This window comes from Salvelinus sp. IW2-2015, linkage group LG4p (genome assembly GCF_002910315.2).
Source record: "Salvelinus sp. IW2-2015 linkage group LG4p, ASM291031v2, whole genome shotgun sequence".
Lineage (NCBI taxonomy): Eukaryota > Metazoa > Chordata > Actinopteri > Salmoniformes > Salmonidae > Salvelinus > Salvelinus sp. IW2-2015.
Window position 1 is genome coordinate 2,227,780 of NC_036841.1, and position 18,451 is coordinate 2,246,230.

General features: G+C 46.8%; 1 pseudogene; it reads left to right on the forward strand.

Annotated features, from left to right (window-relative positions):
- The window catches only part of LOC111956688 (reticulon-4 receptor-like 1), a 249,035-nt pseudogene extending 231,555 nt beyond the window's left edge, over positions 1 to 17,480 (forward strand).
- Positions 17,481 to 18,451: the final 971 nt, after the last annotated feature.

Below are 18,451 nucleotides of genomic sequence, written 5' to 3' on the forward strand. Positions count from 1 at the left end.
ACAACCACACACACAACACACACACTACCACACACACACACACACACACACAACAACCATCCTATATACATCAGGTCTGCATATCCAACAATCGACAAGCCATATACATACATATCTGTTGTGTGTGTGTGCATGTTCGTGTGCATATGGGATGAATATATGTGGCAGTACAAGTGAGACCATGAGGACAAGAAGCGGAGCGTGAAAATGATAAAGTCCCGTGGCAGGGGGGGTAGGGAGAGAGAGAGAGAGAGAAGAGAGGGGGGGAGGGGTAAGAGACCTTGATCTATAAGAGAGTCATCTCTTCATTAACTGACACGTTTTTCAGACCCCTCCAGCAGCTCACCATGAGTCCGTGTTGTAATGTCAATTCATTAGCTACACTGGCGTATGCAACATGTCCTTATCGTGCTGACCACTCAACCACACTTCTCACTGCTACGAACCCCACTTCTGCTGGATAGGAAGACGAAAAATAATTCAACACTCTTTAACCTATGCACGCCACCGTTGTTGTATCTTCCTCACGCCTTATCAATCCATTTCTCTGTATGCATCTCCACGCTTATTCAATCGCATTTGCGTGCTGTGTCGCATCTTCCTCCACCGCCACCTTTATCAATCCCCAATTTCTCTGTGTCAATCTTCTCCACGCCCTTATCAATCCAATTTCTCTGTGTGCAATCTTCCTCCACGCCTTATCAATCCATTTCTCTGTGTGCATTCTTCCTTCCACGCCTTATCAATCCATTTCTTCCTGTTGTGCATCTTCCATTTTCCCTATTAGATTTCTTGCTTTTTTTGGTCTTCGTTCCAATCCTGAACTTAGGTCTCATAATTGCCTTTGGCTCTCCAAAAAATTGACGATTGATGATCTTCATTCTTCTACCCATCACCTCCACGCATGTGAGGAAGATGCACACAGAGGAAGAAACTGGATTGATAAGGCTGTGGAGGAAGATGCCACACAGAGATACTCACCTAGTTCGTCCTCATTGGGTCACAAACGGTACGAGTGGCTGTCCTTGTGAGTGCTCTGTTCTCGACGTACTCTCTCTCTCACTTCTCTCTGCTCACAGCAAGACGTGCTCAACCATCCAGTTAATAGCACACCTCATCCCCCACCCTGTTCTTTGATTTTTACAGAGGCGGTTGTGAGGAGATGGGTATCAACTCGTGACACTGACGCTCTTCTGGGATACCCCCCTGATGCCTGTTCCTTGCCAGTTTCGTGTTGAACGACTAAAGGACATAGTTGGTGCGTGCGTGCGTGCGTGCGTGCGTGCGTGCGTGCGTGCGTGCGTGCGTGCGTACTAGTGTGTGCATACGATTGTGTATGTCTTCAAAAACATGTCATGCTCAGAGAACCAAACTCACCTGCACTGAATAATTGATCTGTAAAATCTAGGGCGCATAAATGGTTTGTATGCAAGGCAGCTGCTGTAAGCATGCATCTATTAAAGCAGCAAGCAGCCAGGTTTTTTAAGGGAAGGGATGACATGGGTAGGAGGGATGACATGGGTAGGATGGGATGACATGGGTAGGATAGGAATGACATGGGTAGGATGGGATGACATGGGTAGGAAAGGAATGACATGGGTAGGAGGGATGACATGGGTAGGAAGGGATGACATGGGTAGAATGGGATGACATGGGTAGGAAAGGAATGACATGGGTAGGAGGGATGACATGGGTAGGAAGGGATGACATGGGTAGGAAGGGATGACATGGGTAGGAAGGGATGACATGGGTAGTATGGGATGACATGGGTAGGAAATAAATACATGGGTAGGAAGGGATGACATGGGTAGGAAGGGATGACATGGGTAGGAAGGGATGACATGTGTAGGAAGGAAGCAAGCTGGAAAATGGTCTCATTCAGCTCAAGGATGTGTGGCTTAAGTCCCTTGACCTGATTGGTGGTGAGAGATGCACGCATCAAGTTGTAAATCATTCATCTGAAAAGCTTTCATTCAGATAGAGGAGAGAGGAGAGACCATGATGTCCAGTGTTAGTCAAAGACTTTCATCTCCACTTAACACAAATAGACTTCCTAGTTAGATGGACTGGGTTTAATTGACGAGAGAGACACAAGGGATTGTGATGATCAATAGGAAGCACCAGAGATATATATATATAGAGAGAGTTGGGCCAGGTTTTAGAACGGTTGCCATGTTAGCGCCTTTATTCTCCTGTTGGTGATGTACCAATACGAGAGCAGTTCCCTGTGAAATGACCCGACAGTTCTGACACTTCCCTGTGAAATGACCCGACAGTTCTGACACTTCCCTGTGAAATGACCCGACAGTTTTTGACAACTTCCCTGTGAAATGACCCGACAGTTCTGACACTTCCCTGTGAAATGACCCGACAGTTCTGACACTTCCCTGTGAAATGACCCGCTGTAAACAAGCAAGGCAGAGCAGCGAATTGAACAGATGTTTTTATTGATTAAATCAAATCAAACTTTATTTGTCACATGTGCCGAATACAACAAGTGTAGATCTTACCGTGAAATGCTTATTTACAAGCCCTTAACCAGCAGTGCAGTTCAAGAAGAGTTGAGAAAATATTTACCAAATTAACTCAAGTTAAAAATAAATACAGGTTAGTTGAGGTAATTTGTACATGTAGGTAGGGATGAAGTGACTATGCATAGATAATAAACAGCGAGWAGCAGCAGTGTACAAAACAAATGGAGGGGGGGTCAATGTAATAGCCCGGTGGCCATTTGATTAATTGTTCAGCAGTCTTATGGCTTGGGGATAGAAGCACCTCTACAGGATCGGTGTCCCGACCTCGGGCTAACATAGGCTAATATGATTATCATGAGGTTGTAAGTAACTAGAACATTTCCCAGGACATAGACATATCTGATATTGTCAGAAAGCTTAAATTATTGTTAATCTAACTGCACTGTCCAATTTACAGTAGATATTACAGTGAAAGAATACCCTGCTATTGTTTGAGGAGAGTGCACAAGTTATGAACTTGAAAAGGTATTAATGAACTAGGCACCCATGTCAAATCTTTTTAGTCTCCTGAGGGGGAAAAGGTTTTGTTGTGCCCTCTTCACAACTGTCTTGGTGTGTTTGGACCATGATAGTTCGTTGGTGAGGTGGACACCAAGGAACTTGAATCTCTCGACCCGCTCCACTACAGCCCCGTCGATGTTTATGGGGGCCTGTTCTGCCCGACTTTTCCTGTCGTCCACGATCAGCTCCTTTGTCTTACTCACKTTGAGGGAGAGGTTGTTGTCCAGGCACCACACTGCCAGTCTCTGTCCTCCTCCATATAGGCTGTCTCATCGTCAACACAATGGTGTTGATGTGAGCCATGACCAGCCTTTCAAAGCACTTCATGGCTACTGACGTGAGTGCTACGGAGCGGTAATCATTTAGGCAGGTTACCTTCGCTTCCTTGGGCACAGGGACTATGGTGGTCTGCTTGAAACATGTAGGTATTACAGATTCAGTCAGGGAGAGGTTGAAAATGTCAGTGAAGACACTTGCATTCGGAATAATGTGTATCCAAGTTGGTACTGTGGTGTTGGTACTGTGGTGTTGGTACTGTGGTGTTGGTACTGTGGTGTCAACAACATTGCATATCTGTTTTCACTGGACATCTTCATAGGTTTAGAATACTATCAGAAATAAACAGCACAACGCAGAAGCGTCATTTATCACTTGGAAACAGCTATGGAGGAGAAAACCGTTTTGGCCCCAACTCTCTATGTATGACTGGAAGTCACATGCTTCAGGTGTTGTGTAGGTGGAGGATGTTAGAACACAGCACCTTTAGAAGCCACTCCATTCTATAGAGAGGAATGGTTGGAAGTGATTGTGTACAGGTTGTGTAATGGTTCACGGAACACTCGCTGACACAAATTGCTCTTTTTACCGCTCGGTAACCAAGTAACGTCTCAGTAACCAATCAGGGATCCAGGCTGGGCATAAATGTGTGCGGTATGTAACATAGGCTATGCTGGTGGAGGTGCCTGGGAAATAAGTCATGTTAGTGGGGGCATTGTTTATTCATAGAGTAAATTGCTCACAGGCAGTCACATTATGCGTAGTATTCAAGCTGACTGGTCTATGGCCCGGAAACAAGCTTAAAGCTACAGTGGTGAATGGCCAACTCCATCTACATATTGGAACCTCTAATCTTGGCAATTTGGCTGGTAAACTGATTTATTTCTATGTCCACCATGCCCCTGTCCCCATCATGCCTCAGATCCTACCATATGACTCTGCACAGGGACCAAACTACTGCTATGTCATCAACTCACTCCCAACACTGAAACCCAACTATCAGTGCTCACGGTGCACACACAATATGAGAATGAAATGACACATTCCCTGTATCACTTTGCAGGAAATGCATGAAGTACATATATCTACACAGTAGATGATTTATATGGGCTTGGTCAAGCCATTAGTTTCGATTGGCCGGTGGTACCGCCACAGGGAACGCAATGCGTTTGAATCATTWAGCTTCATGCTGTCATGATAAATGAATGTAGTTTGTGGCTGATAGCCTGGCTTCATCCTTAGAGCATTGGGCTAGTTGAGTGTTGCCACTGCCCTCTCACACACTACATTACCCAGTAGGCAGTGGGAAGCTAGGTGTGGAGCTAAAACCTCTACTTGGGACAATGAGGCAGTCAATATAATGTGAATATAATTTGCAAAAAGAATGACCATCTAAAAGACTTCCATTAGAGTGTGTTAATTAAATTGCAGGTATTAAACAGCTGTGGTTGGCTCAGCCTGCCCGCCTCTGTTTCTGCCTCACTGCACCTTTAAATTCCATCTTAATAACTAACAGCCTTTCCTTTATTCATACTCACACTCTCCCACAAATCCTCCCCTTTATTCCCTACATGCTCCATATGGTGCCTGGCTTGTTTATGTTTTTGCAGCATCTGATTCCTCAACCTCAAAAACGCTGCTGTCACTTGTGTCATCGTCTCACCCTACTTCTTCTCTCTCATGTTCTCTCTCTGTTTATTTGTTTATGCGTCGAGACACAGAGCTGTCATTGTAATCTTCATCAGGCCTCTGCTCATTTCAGCTGAGGAGACCTCTCAGTCGCAGGTACCTCCAGTTCAGCAGAGGAGACCTCTCAGTCGTAGGTACCTCCAGTTCAGCAGAGGAGACCTCTCCTGTCGTAGGTACCTCCAGTTCAGCAAGAGGAGACTCTCTCTGTCGTAGGTACCTTCAGTTCAGCTGGAGGAGACCTCTCTGTCGTAGGTACCTTCCAGTTCAGCAGAGGAGACCTCTCAGTCGTAGGTACCTCCAGTTCAGCAGAGGAGACCTCTCGTCGTAGGTACCTTCACAGTTCAGCAGAGGAGACCTCTCTGTCGTAGGTACCTCAGATTTTCAGCAGTGTAGAGAGTTCTTTTCTGTTCAGCAGAAGACCTTTCTAGTCTGTGTACCTCAGTTCAGCAGAGGAGACCTCCTGTCGTAGGTACCTCCAGTTCAGCGAAGGAGACCTCTGTCGTAGGTCACTCCAGTTCAGCAGAGGAGACCTCTCGTCGTAGGTACCCATTCAGTTCAGGGCAGAGACCTCTCAGTCGTAGGTACCTCCAGTTCAGCAGAGGAGACCTCTCTGTCGTAGGTACCTCCAGTTCAGCAGAGGAATCCTCTCTGTCGTAGGTACCTCCAGTTCAGCAGAGGAGACTCTCAGTCGTAGGTACCTCAGTTCAGCGAGAGAGACCTCTCGTCGTAGGTACCTTCAGTTCAGCTGAGAAGACCTCTCTGTCGTAGGTACCTCCAGTTCAGCGAAGAAGACCTCTCGTCGTAGGACCTTCAGTTCAGCGAGGAGACCTCTCAGTCGTAGGTACCTCCAGTTACAGCGAGGAGACCTCTCTGTCGTAGGTCCACACTCGATCAGTTAGAAGCATCCTGGGAAGTCAGCTAGGTCCAGACTCCAGTTCAGCAGAGGAGATCTCTCTGTCGTAGTACTCCAGTTCAGCAGAGGAGACCTCATCAGTAGGTACCCAGTCCAGCAGTGTCAGTCACAGACGAAGGACACTACTGTGTAGGTACCTCCAGTTCAGCAGAGGAGACTCTCTGATCGTAGGTACAGTGGGAGAACAAGTATTTGATACACTGACGATTTTGCAGGTTTCCTACTTACAAAGCATGTAGAGGTCTGTAATTTTTATCATAGGTAACTTCAACTATGAGAGACGGAATCTAAAACAAAAATACCAGAAAATCACATTGTATGATTTTTAAGTAATTAATTTTGCATTTTATTGCATGACATAAGTATTTGATACATCAGAAAAGCAGAACTTTAATATTTGGTACAGAAACCTTTGTTTGCAATTACAGAGATCATACGTTTCCTGTAGTTCTTGACTAAGGTTTGCACACACTGCAGCAGGGATTTTGGCCCACTCCTCCCTACAGATCTTCTCCAGATCCTTCAGGTTTCGGGCTGTCGCTGGCATTACGGACTTTCAGCTCCCTCCAAAGATTTTCTATTGGGTTCAGGTCTGGAGACTGGCTAGGCACTCCAGGACCTTGAGATGCTTCTTACGGACGCACATCCTTAGTTGCCATGGCTGTGTGCTTCGTGTCGTTGTCATGCTGGAAGACCCAGCCACGACCCATCTTCAATGCTCTTACTGAGGGAAGGAGGTTGTTGGCCAAGATCTCGCGATACATGGCCCATCCATCCTCCCCTCAATACGGTGCAGTCGTCCTGTCCCCTTTGCAGAAAAGCTCCCCAAAGAATGATGTTTCCACCTTCCATGCTTACGGTTGGGTGGTGTTCTTGGGGTTGTCTCATCCTTCTATTCCTCCAAACACGGCGAGTGGAGTTTAGAGCAAAAAGCTCTATTTTTGTCTCATCAGACCACATGACCTTCTCCATTCCTCCTCTGGATCATCCAGATGGTCATTGGCAAACTTCAGACGGGCTGGACATGCGCTGGCTTGAGCAGGGGGACCTTGCGTGCGCTGCAGGATTTTAATCCATGACGGCGTAGTGTGTTACTAATGGTTTTCTTTGAGACTGTGGTCCCAGCTCTCTTCAGGTCATTGACCAGGTCCTGCCGTGTAGTTCTGGGCTGATCCCTCACATTCCTCATGAATCATTGATGCCCACGAGGTGGATCTTGCATGGAGCCCCAGACCGAGGGTGATTGACGTCATCTTGAACTTCTTCCATTTTCTAATAATTGTGCACAACAGTTGTTGCCTTCTCACCAAGCTGCTTGCCTATTGTCCTGTGGCCATCCCAGCCTTGTACAGGTTACAATTTATCCCTGATGTCCTTACACAGCTCTCTGGTCTTGGCCATTGTGGAGAGGTTGGAGTCTGTTTGATTGAGTGTGTGGACAGGTGTCTTTTTATACAGGTAACGAGTTCAAACAGGTGCAGTTAATACAGGTAATGAGTGGAGAACAGGAGGGCTTCTTAAGAAAAACTAACAGGTCTGTGAGAGCCGGAATTCTTACTGGTTGGTAGGGTGATCAAATACTTTTGTCATGCAATAAAATGCAAATTTAATTACTTAAAAATCATACAATGTGATTTTCTGGATTTTTGTTTTAGATTCCGTCTCTCACAGTTGAAGATGTACCTATGATAAAAATGACAGACCTCTACATGCTTTGTAAGTAGGAAAACCTGCAAAATCGGCAGTGTTCATCACTTGTTTCTCCCCACTGTACCTCCAGTTCAGCAGAGGAGACCTCTCAGTCGTAGGAAGTAGTTCCCACACAATTCCAGTTAGACAAGAATACAACGAAGTCATAGGAGAATCTCTCTGTGTTAGTAGGTAACAATGAACTCCGCTGTCAGATAACTTAAAAAAGCAACAATACGTAGTTTCAGTTACAGAGGAGCAGTCTCTCAGTGTAGTAGGTGGTACTCCAGTTCAGAAAGAGGAGACCTTCTCAGTGAGGTACGTCCAGTTCAGCGAGAGGATTAGGTAAGAACGGGATAGGTTGTGGGACGGCAGTCCAGAGGATGAGACAATGTAACCTGTCTAGTCCCGGGCGTAGAGTCCAGTCCAGTTCATGGAGGAGACCTCTCTGTCGAAGGTACCCTTCAGTTCAGCAGAGGAGACCTCTCAGTCGTAGGTACAGTCAGTCTCAGTCAGAGGATGAACACCTCTCAGTACGTATAGGTACCGTCCAGTTCAGCTGAAGGAGACCTCTCGTCGTAGGTACCTTCAGTTCAGCGAGGAGACTCTCTGTCGTAGGTACTCCAGTTCAGCAGAGGAGACCTCTCAGTCGTAGGTACCTCCAGTTCAGGACAGAGGAGACCTCTCAGTCGTAGGTACCTCAGTTCAGCAGAGGAGACCTTCTGTCGTAGGTACCTCCAGTTGTCAGATATCACAGAGGAGACCTCTCAGTCGTAGGACCTCAGTTCAGCAGAGGAGACCTCTCTGTCGTAGGTAACGCACGTCACAGTTCAGCAGAGGAGACCTCTCAGTCGGTGGTACCTTCCAGTTCAGATACAGAAGGAGACCAATCTCTGTCGTAGGTACCTCCAGTTCAGCAGAGGAGACCTCTCAGTCGTAGGTACCTCCAGTTCAGCAGAGGAGATCTCTAAGTCGCAGGTACCTTCAGTTCAGCTGAGGAGACCTCTCTGTCGCAGGTACCTCCAGTTCAGCAGAGGAGATCTCTAAGTCGCAGGTACCTTCAGTTCAGCWGAGGAGACCTCTCTGCCTGACGCCAGTGTGCTTGCATGTGATGAGAGCGCTGATCGTGGCCCACACACTGGACAACATCATACCACATGAATCAATCAGTTCCTTTACCTTACACTCCCACTCTGATCATTAAGACATAAGAGAGGGAGGATACTAAGAGGTTCTCTTCAGTGAATGTCAATACTCTGACAGTGGTCCCCAGCCTCCCCTTCCCTCTTATCCACTATCTAGGCCTATCATTTTCACATCATGAATATGCTGATTTCTAAGTGTTACCCTTATCTATCCTCAAGCTTGAGATGCTGGATGAAAATAACAGCAATCATTTAAATGACCACTAGGATCTAGTCAACAGATCACAGAGAGAAAACTACAGGATGATGTGAAAACTACAGGATGATGGGCAAACTACAGGGTAATGGGAAAACTACAGGATGATGGGCAAACTACAGGGTAATGGGAAAACTACAGGATGATGGGAAAACTACAGGGTAATGGGAAAACTACAGGATGATGGGCAAACTACAGGGTAATGGGCAGACTACGGGGTAATGGGCAGACTACGGGGTAATGGGCAGACTACCGGGTAATATGCAGTCTACGGGGTAATGGGCAGACTACGGGGTAATGGGCAGACTACAGGGTAATGGGCAGACTACGGGGTAATGGGCAGACTACAGGGTAATGGGCAGACTACAGGGTAATGGGCAGACTACAGGGTAATGTGAGTGCTTCTTTATCCTCTGGTCAGTGCTTCAGTAGTACCCCTCTACAGACTCAGTCCTCACAGCATTAGTGAAGTGTGGGGATCATGGAGCCTACACTTGCTACTCTGTCACTGGGTTGGGAATGGTCAAACTAACACGCGCCCTCTCGGACCCTAGGAAGCCATTTGTCATGTGTTCTAGAGCTGTCACTAGGAGGAAATTACTGGAAGATTAGAGTGTAACACAGTTCTTTATCAGGAGCAACCTGCTACTGCAGCCTGTAATTCACTGTTCACCACGACGCCAACTGACCCACGTATGATGCCACTGACTGAGCAGTCAGTAATAATGATATGCTATTAAAGTATGATGATTACATGAGCAGTGCAGTACACAGTCACTTTCATTTTAAAAAACGCATTCACCTACACAATGTCTTATCAAGGCAAAACAACACGGAGCTCCACAGAGTGCTAATTATATACAGAACCTTTCTTCCCCTCCATGTTTTTCAGCTGACGCTCTACAGCTAAGAATGAGCCTGTTCAATCAATAGCTTAGTTTATTGCTTTTCCATTATTATAGTGGTCCAACTCGCTGTGTATCTATGACCATGACTGTAAACACCTTTATGGAGGAAATCAGGCTAAGCCGTGATTTATGGTCAGGCAATAGCAGGGGACGCTTATCAAGGGTCCTTGGAGAGAAACAGGAAATTGAGTTTGTCCAGTGTAATGGTGGGTAGAGAGACAGGCAGACCYATCCCTTCCTATTAGCAGAGATGTGTTATTCATGAGGGCAAATTTAGTGTGAACTATGTTTCATTGATATTCTACACAGTCACTTCTCACTGTCTAGGGACCAGAACCATTTTATTTTCTTCATTTATTTATCTATTTTCCCCTCGGTGACGACTAGGAATAAAGGGACTGGGTGACCGCGGGGTCACATGGTCAACCGTCAGGACCAATAGCGGGCTGTTAAATCATTCTCCCCAGTAACGAACTATTAACAGCATCTGTCATCAGCAACCAGGGAGAGAGACAGGCCTGGGTGGGTGGGGGGGGAGGGTGGGTATGGGGGAGAGTTGGGCATGGGAGGGTGGGGAGGGTAAGGGTGGGGAGAGAGACGAGCCTGGGAGGGTGGGGAGAGAGATGGGCCTGGGAGGGTGGGGAGGGAGACGGGCCTGGGAGGGTGGGAAGGGAGGTGGGACCGGGGAGGGCGGGGTGGGGGATGGGCCAGGGAGGGTAGGGCGGGAGCTGGGCCTTGGCAAGCGAAGAGGGGGGTTTGTCATTTAGGCTTGTGAGTAGTTGCTGGCTGGCGTTTTGGGTAGTTTTGTCTTTTTTTGCTGGTGGGTGGTGTGGGGTGTGTTTCTGTGTCGTTTTGTTTTTTTGTTTGTCTATTTTCTGGGTGGGCTGCGGAGGAAGATGGGCCCTGGGAGGGTGGGGAGGAAGATGGGCCCTGGGAGGGTGGGGAGGGAGACGGGCCCTGTGAGGGTGGGGAGAGAGATGGGCTCTGTGAGGGTGGAGAGAGAGACTGGTCCTGTGAGGGTGGGGAGAGAGACTGGTCCTAGGAGGGTGGAGAGGAAGATGGGCCCTAGGAGGGTGGAGTAAGTAGGGAGGGGGGAGGGAGTGATGAGAGTCAGCACCAGAAATAGCTGCGGTGCCACATTTCCAGAAACATATTATCTCTCTTTCAGAACCTCTTTTGTTCCGCTGCGTTCCAATAGGCATTATTGGCATATCTACACTTGTGTGTCCAAAGTTATTTATATAATACAACTTAGGCTGAATGGCTTATTGTGTGAGCAAACAATGCCGTTATGATTATGAAACATTCATTTCTTGCATTTTTATTTGATGACGGCTGCACTACACCGTCCTCATGTACCTCCTCTCAGTTTAAATCAATCTGTCTGTCAATAGCTCACCTAACAAACATTTCTCAACTCCGACTATAACTACGTGATCTGTCTCAGTCATTTCTAGACAAACTTTTCCATCTACCTGTTGTGTGTGAATGCATGTATGTGTGTGCCTGCATGTTGTGTATCCACAATGGCTCGGGGGGTGATGAGATCAGTGAGGTGGCAGGTGTGAAGCGCCAGGTCTCTAGTGGCAATYGTCTAGCTGATGCCAGCTGCGGAGGAGACAGCCGTCGTGCCATGCCACTGTGCCGTGAAAGTAGGGCGAGGGTGGAGCTCACACGTTCCCTCCCGTCTCTCACACCGGAGACACAGACAAGCTTAGTGGTTATTTTAAGCAGCTCCATGGCATCTACATCAACAGCTGCTGTCTCCCCCTGCTACAGGAGAGGAGGGATGCTAAACAGGAACAGYTCCTGGTCCAAGGGGAGGTTGTGAAAGGAGAGGACAGGAGATATAATGTTAAGCCACTCTACTGTACTGTTTGGTTTTCTCTACACATTATCTGAGGCGTGGATAGAGAAAATTAATAAGATGGTAGACGCAGTAATTTAAGGGAACAGATTAATCTGAGTAAAGAATTAATTACTGGATTCTGACATGCTGGGGAAGGGGGGGAGACAAGGGAGAGGGGAGGGGGAAGACAGAGGAGATATGGGGAGGGAGGGGGATCTTTCCATATAAAACTTGATTAGCATCTGGACCTGATTCAAATTCTTTCCGTCTAAGTAGGATCTACGCCTCTCTCTCCCCCCCCTCTCGCTTTATCTCACTCTCATCATTTTCCAGTGTCATGGTTGATACCAAGTTCTATTAAAGACATGCACAAAGCAAAATGTAAATAAAGAAAAGCAAGGCACGGAAAAGTTGAATCACAGGCCTTAGTGTGACGGCAGCTCTGAGAGGTGAAAGGAAGAGGTARTGGATGGATAATGGGACAGATAAGGAAACCATCTACCTGGGCCATTCAATGATTCATAGCTTGAACATAGTTTCTCTTAAGTAAATAGCATTCAAAAGCAGTGTAGTACACAAAGTGGAGTAGGGTGAAACTGTAGTATGACATCAACAGTGCTGTTTGTGTTAGGAGATAAATGCCAATACCATGTGTATGAAGTACAGTATACATTATAATGGGAAAAGGCGAGCGAAAGTACAGTTGGTAAATAGGAAAGATGTCAATATTATGAATATAAAGCTGTTTTTCAAACAGGCTGCAATGTGATACATTGAAATATTCCTTAAACAGGGTGATCCATTGACTGTGTCTGAGTCTGTGTTTGATACATCCTCCCAGCCTTTATTTCCCGGTGGCGTCCAGCAGCTTTCCACTCATTTAGTCAAGTGCCATGTTCAATACATCTCCATGTAAATAGAATAGTGAAAGAGAAAATAGGGAGAGAGAAATAAACAAACAGAAAAAGAGTGGAATGTAAAGTGGAAGTAAAGTGACCACTATTTGATTGGGAAGTGTCCTATCACAACAATGTAATACATTTTAGAGAAAGGATTAATAATAACCCTTTCTCGTTGTCTGGAAGTGTTCTGTCCTTTTTGTAACCCTCTTCTTTTCCTCTAAGACATTCCTCTTGGCTTTGGTTCCTGTATAGGGCTTTACTGGCAGGCCTACAGTAGTGGGGGATGTGTGCCCCAATGCAGTGAACCATCTAATGTGTCCCGACACTGATTCCACTCTCGTGCAAGGGCAGAGATGGCGGTGGCTGTGCCGTGTCCCTCGACCAAAGTGCATAGTCCTTTCCCCTCCGGCACTATGGCACCAAATGCACTTGTGTACGACACATGACTATCAAGGACTCTTCCAAATCTTGTAATCAGTGTACTCTGTGATACTGTTCAACAGTTTTACACACAGTTCAACCTTGAGAGGACCTGTATTCGGGAGTATGTTTACATGGTGGATTGGGAGGATGCATGGTTAGTTGGTTGTCACCCAGCTGCAGAGTTGACAAACAGGATTACAGGGCCTGCTCTGGGGAGCGGAGAGGCTTCTGCCCCTGTTAACGTAACACGGCACACGACTCCTTTCCTCTTCTCCGCTACGGTCACCAGACCTGACACACTGAGAAGGTCTGGGAAGTCAGACCCTGAATGTCCCAGCTTAAACACAGTTTGGGGAGGAGGAGGAATATTCAGATAAATACATCTGTCTATGCCGTCTCCTGTCCTTAAAGAGACTTTCCCTGCTCCTGAATTCCAGTGTAGCAGCCCTGGGATTAGGTAGCAGCGAGTTAAAAGGCAACAGAAACGTATCGATTAGAGGGAGTGAATGAGCGCCATGATGCCTTGAATAATAAATTGAAGGGAACACAGCCACCGCTTGTCAAATGTCATTACGAGGGGATAGACTCCTGCTTTTCTCCCGTTGGTTGATTCCCCCTGTAGATCAGCAGATGGATAAGTCACACTACGGGGCCATGGAAGCGTGTCACCAAACAGCAGGAAGTCTGACTGTCTCTGAGAAACTTAACATACGTTTAAGTGAGCATTCCACACACCATTTATCCCCCCTGCTTTCACAGGTGTGCTTTGACAAGTATTTTCTAATCCTTGCAGTAAAGGCCTGGTTAGTGAGAGGGGATTTACAACACACACACGTCTCTCTCTCTCTCTGACTATGGTTCTGAGTAGAGTTGTAGTGAGTTGACGGACACAGATTAACTTCCTCTTATGACCAATATCTCCCAGAGGTGAGGAAATATTGGAAAACTGAGAAAACAAATGTTGTGTGTGCAGGAGGCGTACCTGTAATATAGATCCAATCAGACTTCCTGAGATACTAGATACAGCGTACAACTGAAGCTCATGTTATTGTTTGGACTCATCTTGAACAGACTCTAAGAGCAACACAGGCCTCATTCTGGAACCGACTTAGACACCAGAGGATTTGGAGTTGTGGATACTGAGCGTAATGCAATGTCCACATTTGTATTGAGTGGCTCAATAGCAGCAGAATTCCTCAAAGGCCCAATGCCACTCCGTGAAGCCAGAAAATCTATGATAGCAACAGGTCACTTGGCATGAGTCATCTATCAGGACAGAATACGTTTTTCTCTGTAATATAAATATATCTGACAGTCTCTCTCTGGTCTGGCCTCCCTACATCATCTCTCATACTGTTTACTCCTGACCTGGCTGTCTCCATATCTCCCATCTCCTTTATCATCCTACCCCCTTGCCCTTCGTTCTTCCTCGTCAATATCTCACTCTTTTATCACTTTGATTCCACTTACAGTATTTCTCCTCTCCCCCAATTTATCTTTCGCGACTTCATTGAAAATAATATTCCAAAAACCATTCTTCTTTCCTTTCAAGTCCCGAAGTAGACATCAAAGTCAGARGGCAGAACTTAAATTCAGAATCAAATCCCCAGACTAAATGTAGCTATGTCCTCTCATACATGTTCCTCTCTCTGTCCTCTCTCCAGGCTGCYGGCTAGAGTTCCTGCTGGTTCTCTGTGGTCTGGAGCTTTCCTGGTCCTGCCCACACCACTGTATCTGCTACACCGCGCCCAGTACCGTCAGCTGCCAGGCACACAACTTCCTGTCRGTCCCCGAAGGCATTCCCCCYCACAGCGAGCGRATCTTCCTYCAGAACAACAAGATCCACCGGCTGCTGCAGGGCCACTTCAGCCCCACCACGGTCACACTGTGGATCTACTCCAACAACATCACCTACATCGAGCCCTCCACCTTCCACGGCTTTGCCCAGCTGGAGGAGCTGGACCTGGGGGACAACCGTCACCTGCGTTCCCTGGCTGCAGACACCTTCCATGGGCTGYGCCGGCTCCATGCTCTGCACCTGTACCGCTGTGGGCTCAGTGCGCTGCCCAGTAACATCTTCCAGGGGCTACGCAACCTGCAGTATCTGTACCTACAGGTACACTGGGGCTCTATGGCACTCTCAGAGTCAAACGAAACAATTCTGCATTTTACATTAGAATAAAAAAATYTATATACATATATACACTACGGTTCAAAAGTTTGAGATCACTTAGAAATYTCCTTGTTTTTCAAAGAAAAGGACATTTGTTGACCATTAAAATAACATCAAATTGATCAGAAATACAGTGTAGACATTGTTCATGTCGTAAATTACTATTGTAGCTGGAAACGGCMGATTTTTAATGGATATCTACATAGGCCCATTATCAGCAACCATCACTCCTGTGTTCCAACGGCACGTTGTGTTATCTAATCCAAGTTTATCATTTTAAAAGGCTAATTGAGCATTAGAAAACCCTTTTGCAATTAACASTGAAGAGGCGACTCCGGGATGCTGGCCTTCTAGGTAGAGTTGCAAAGAAAAAGKCAGATCTTAGCCTGGCCAATAAAAATAAAAGATTAAGATGTGCAAAAGAACACAGACACTGGACAGAGGAACTCTGCCTAGAAGGCCAGCATCCCGGGGTCACCTCTTCACTGTTGACGTTGAGACTGGTGTTTTGCGGTACTATTGAGGACTTGTGAGGTGTCTGTTTCTCAAACTAGACACTCTAATATACTTGTCCTTTTGCTCAGTTGTGCACCGTGGCCTCCCACTCCTCTTTCTATTCTGGTTAGAGATAGTTTGCTCTGTTCTGTGAAGGGAGTAGTACACAGTGTTGTACGAGATCTTCCGTTTCTTGGCAATTTCTCGCATGGAATAGCCTTAATTTCTCAGAACAAGAATAGACTGACGAGTTTCAGAAGAAAGTCTTTGTTTCTAGCCATTTTGAGCCTGTAATCGAACCCACAAATGCTGATGCTCCTGATACTCAACTAGTCTAAAGGCCAGTTTTATTGCTAACATAATTGCAAAAGGGTTTTCTAATGATCAATTAGCCTTTTAAAATGATAAACTTGGATTAGCTAACACAACGTGCCATTGGAACAAAGGAGTGATGGTTGCTGATAATGGGCCTCTGTACGCCTATGTAGATATTCCATAAAAAAATCTGCCATTTCCAGCTACAATAGTAATTTACAACATTAACAATGTCTACACTGTATTTCTGATAAATTTTATGTTATTTTAAAAAAACAAGGATATTTCTAAGTGACCCAAACTTTTGAACGGTAGTGTATACCCAGGGCTGTTAAGCTGTGGTTTCTCTGTCCTACTTTTATAGTAGCACAAATACTTAGTAACCAAACACATGTTGATAACAGTACAGTGTTACAGGATACTGAAGGTGTATAACCTCTTCCATTTTGCTGTGTTTGGCTGTTCCCAGATAATCACTGGAGTTCCTGCAGGATGACATATTTGTGGACCTCCACAACCGAGCCACCTGTCCTGCATAGGAACGTCTGTGTCGCTTGCACCAGAACACCTTCCGGGGGCTGGGGGCCTGGACCGCCTGCTGCTGCACCACAACCAGCTGCAGTGGGTGACCGCCTGGCCTTCCACGACCTGCGTCGCCTCACCACCTCTACCTGTTTTAACAACTCACTGACCGAGCTGTCTGGAGACTGCCTGGCACTGCTGCCTGCCCTGGAGTTACCTGCGCCTCAACGACAACCCCTGGGAGTGTGACTGCAAGGCCCTGTCGCTGTGGGACTGGCTCAACGCTTCAGAGTTCTACTTCATCTGTAGGCTGTCAGGCCCCGGCCGAGCTGGCTGGGAAAGACCTCAAGCAGCTCGCGCAAGGAGGACTTCCCCAACTGCTCTGGCTCTGAGTCCCTGCCACCAGAGCAGACCTGGGCCGGACTGATAAGGTGTCTCTGAAGAAGGAGCCGGACCCGGTGCCACCGCCTCACTCCCACCCCACCTCCTCACCACAATGAGGCGGCCACACTACCCCTCCGCCGCCTTCGCCTCTTGCCCATCCGCCCCCATCCATAAGCGGGAGCCCCGGGATCAGAGGGACAAGCCTGGGGTGCGCCCCCTCAGAGGCCAGGCCGTGCTCGGAACTGCACCCCAGCGTGTCAGGGGAGGCAAGGGGAAGGGCAGAACGAGGTGCAACCTTAAAGGAGATGGCCGATAAAGAATATTCCTTGCCTGTTTTGAAGGGGAAATATGACCACACGTCCCGGATGGCACCATCACGCGGGAGGAAGATAATGCCCTCCCCGGACCACTGTTCGCCCCCCTAGTGGGGTGCAACAAGCACCAATAGGGCCATGTTCTCCCAGCCCTTATGCATCTCGTACCATACTGGATATTTGTGCACGTGACCATTGTCCATATTCTCCGCTAGCCTAGAGGGGGAATAGATACTGGCTAAACAACAACAGTGCAGTCCTCAGATCTGCTCTAGCTCCTGCACAACAAGGCCTGTGTGTGTGTGTGTTGTGTACTTTGTGTGTGTACTATGGTGTGTGTGTGTGTGTGTGGTAGGTGTGTGTGTGTGTGCTGTGTGTGTTGTGTGTTTGTGTGTGTGGTGGTAGTGTGTGGTGTGTGTGTGTGGATGTGTGTGTGTGTGCTGTGTGTAAAATATGTGTGTGTGTGTGTGTGTGTAAAACATTGTGTAGGGAGCTTCGCTGTTTAGACTCTGAAATAGACTTTCAATCATCAACATAAAATGTGAAAAGACTCACGATGCTGTGTGAGGGACAGGGATGTGTGAGGGACGGGGATGTGTGAGGGACAGGGATGTGTGAGGGACGGGGAGTGAGGAAAGACAAAAGGAAAACACAGAACACGCTTGCACTGCCACTGTTGCCATTATGTTGTCATTTCCTGTTGTCTTAGTCTCTTTCTGTCTGAGTTCTGTCTTGGACTACTGGAGCAGAAAACCAAACTTTTCTGGAAAAGAAAGAGATGTTGCAAATGCAGAAATTTAGCTATGAGACAGATAGACTCTAAGGAAAAAAGTGTTGGAGCCAGCTTTAATTATCAGTTCACAGTTTATAAATCCTTATTGAGGGGCGAAATAGAAAACAGATGACATGGTGAAAGAAACCATCACAGAGAGAAGTCTAGCCCAATCTTGTGTTTCATATTATTMGCCAAATGTTCTTTTATTACATTCATTGCCAATAGCTGCTCCATAGAATTGGGCCGCCGAGGTATTCGAGGGTATTGTTCATCAACAGGGAGATAAGCAGGAAGCTGCCCGGTCATAAATCATAATTCCATATCAGAACAGGAATGTGCAACGCTCACTTCTTAGCAGAAGTCATGGAAAACTATAGAAACAGCAATT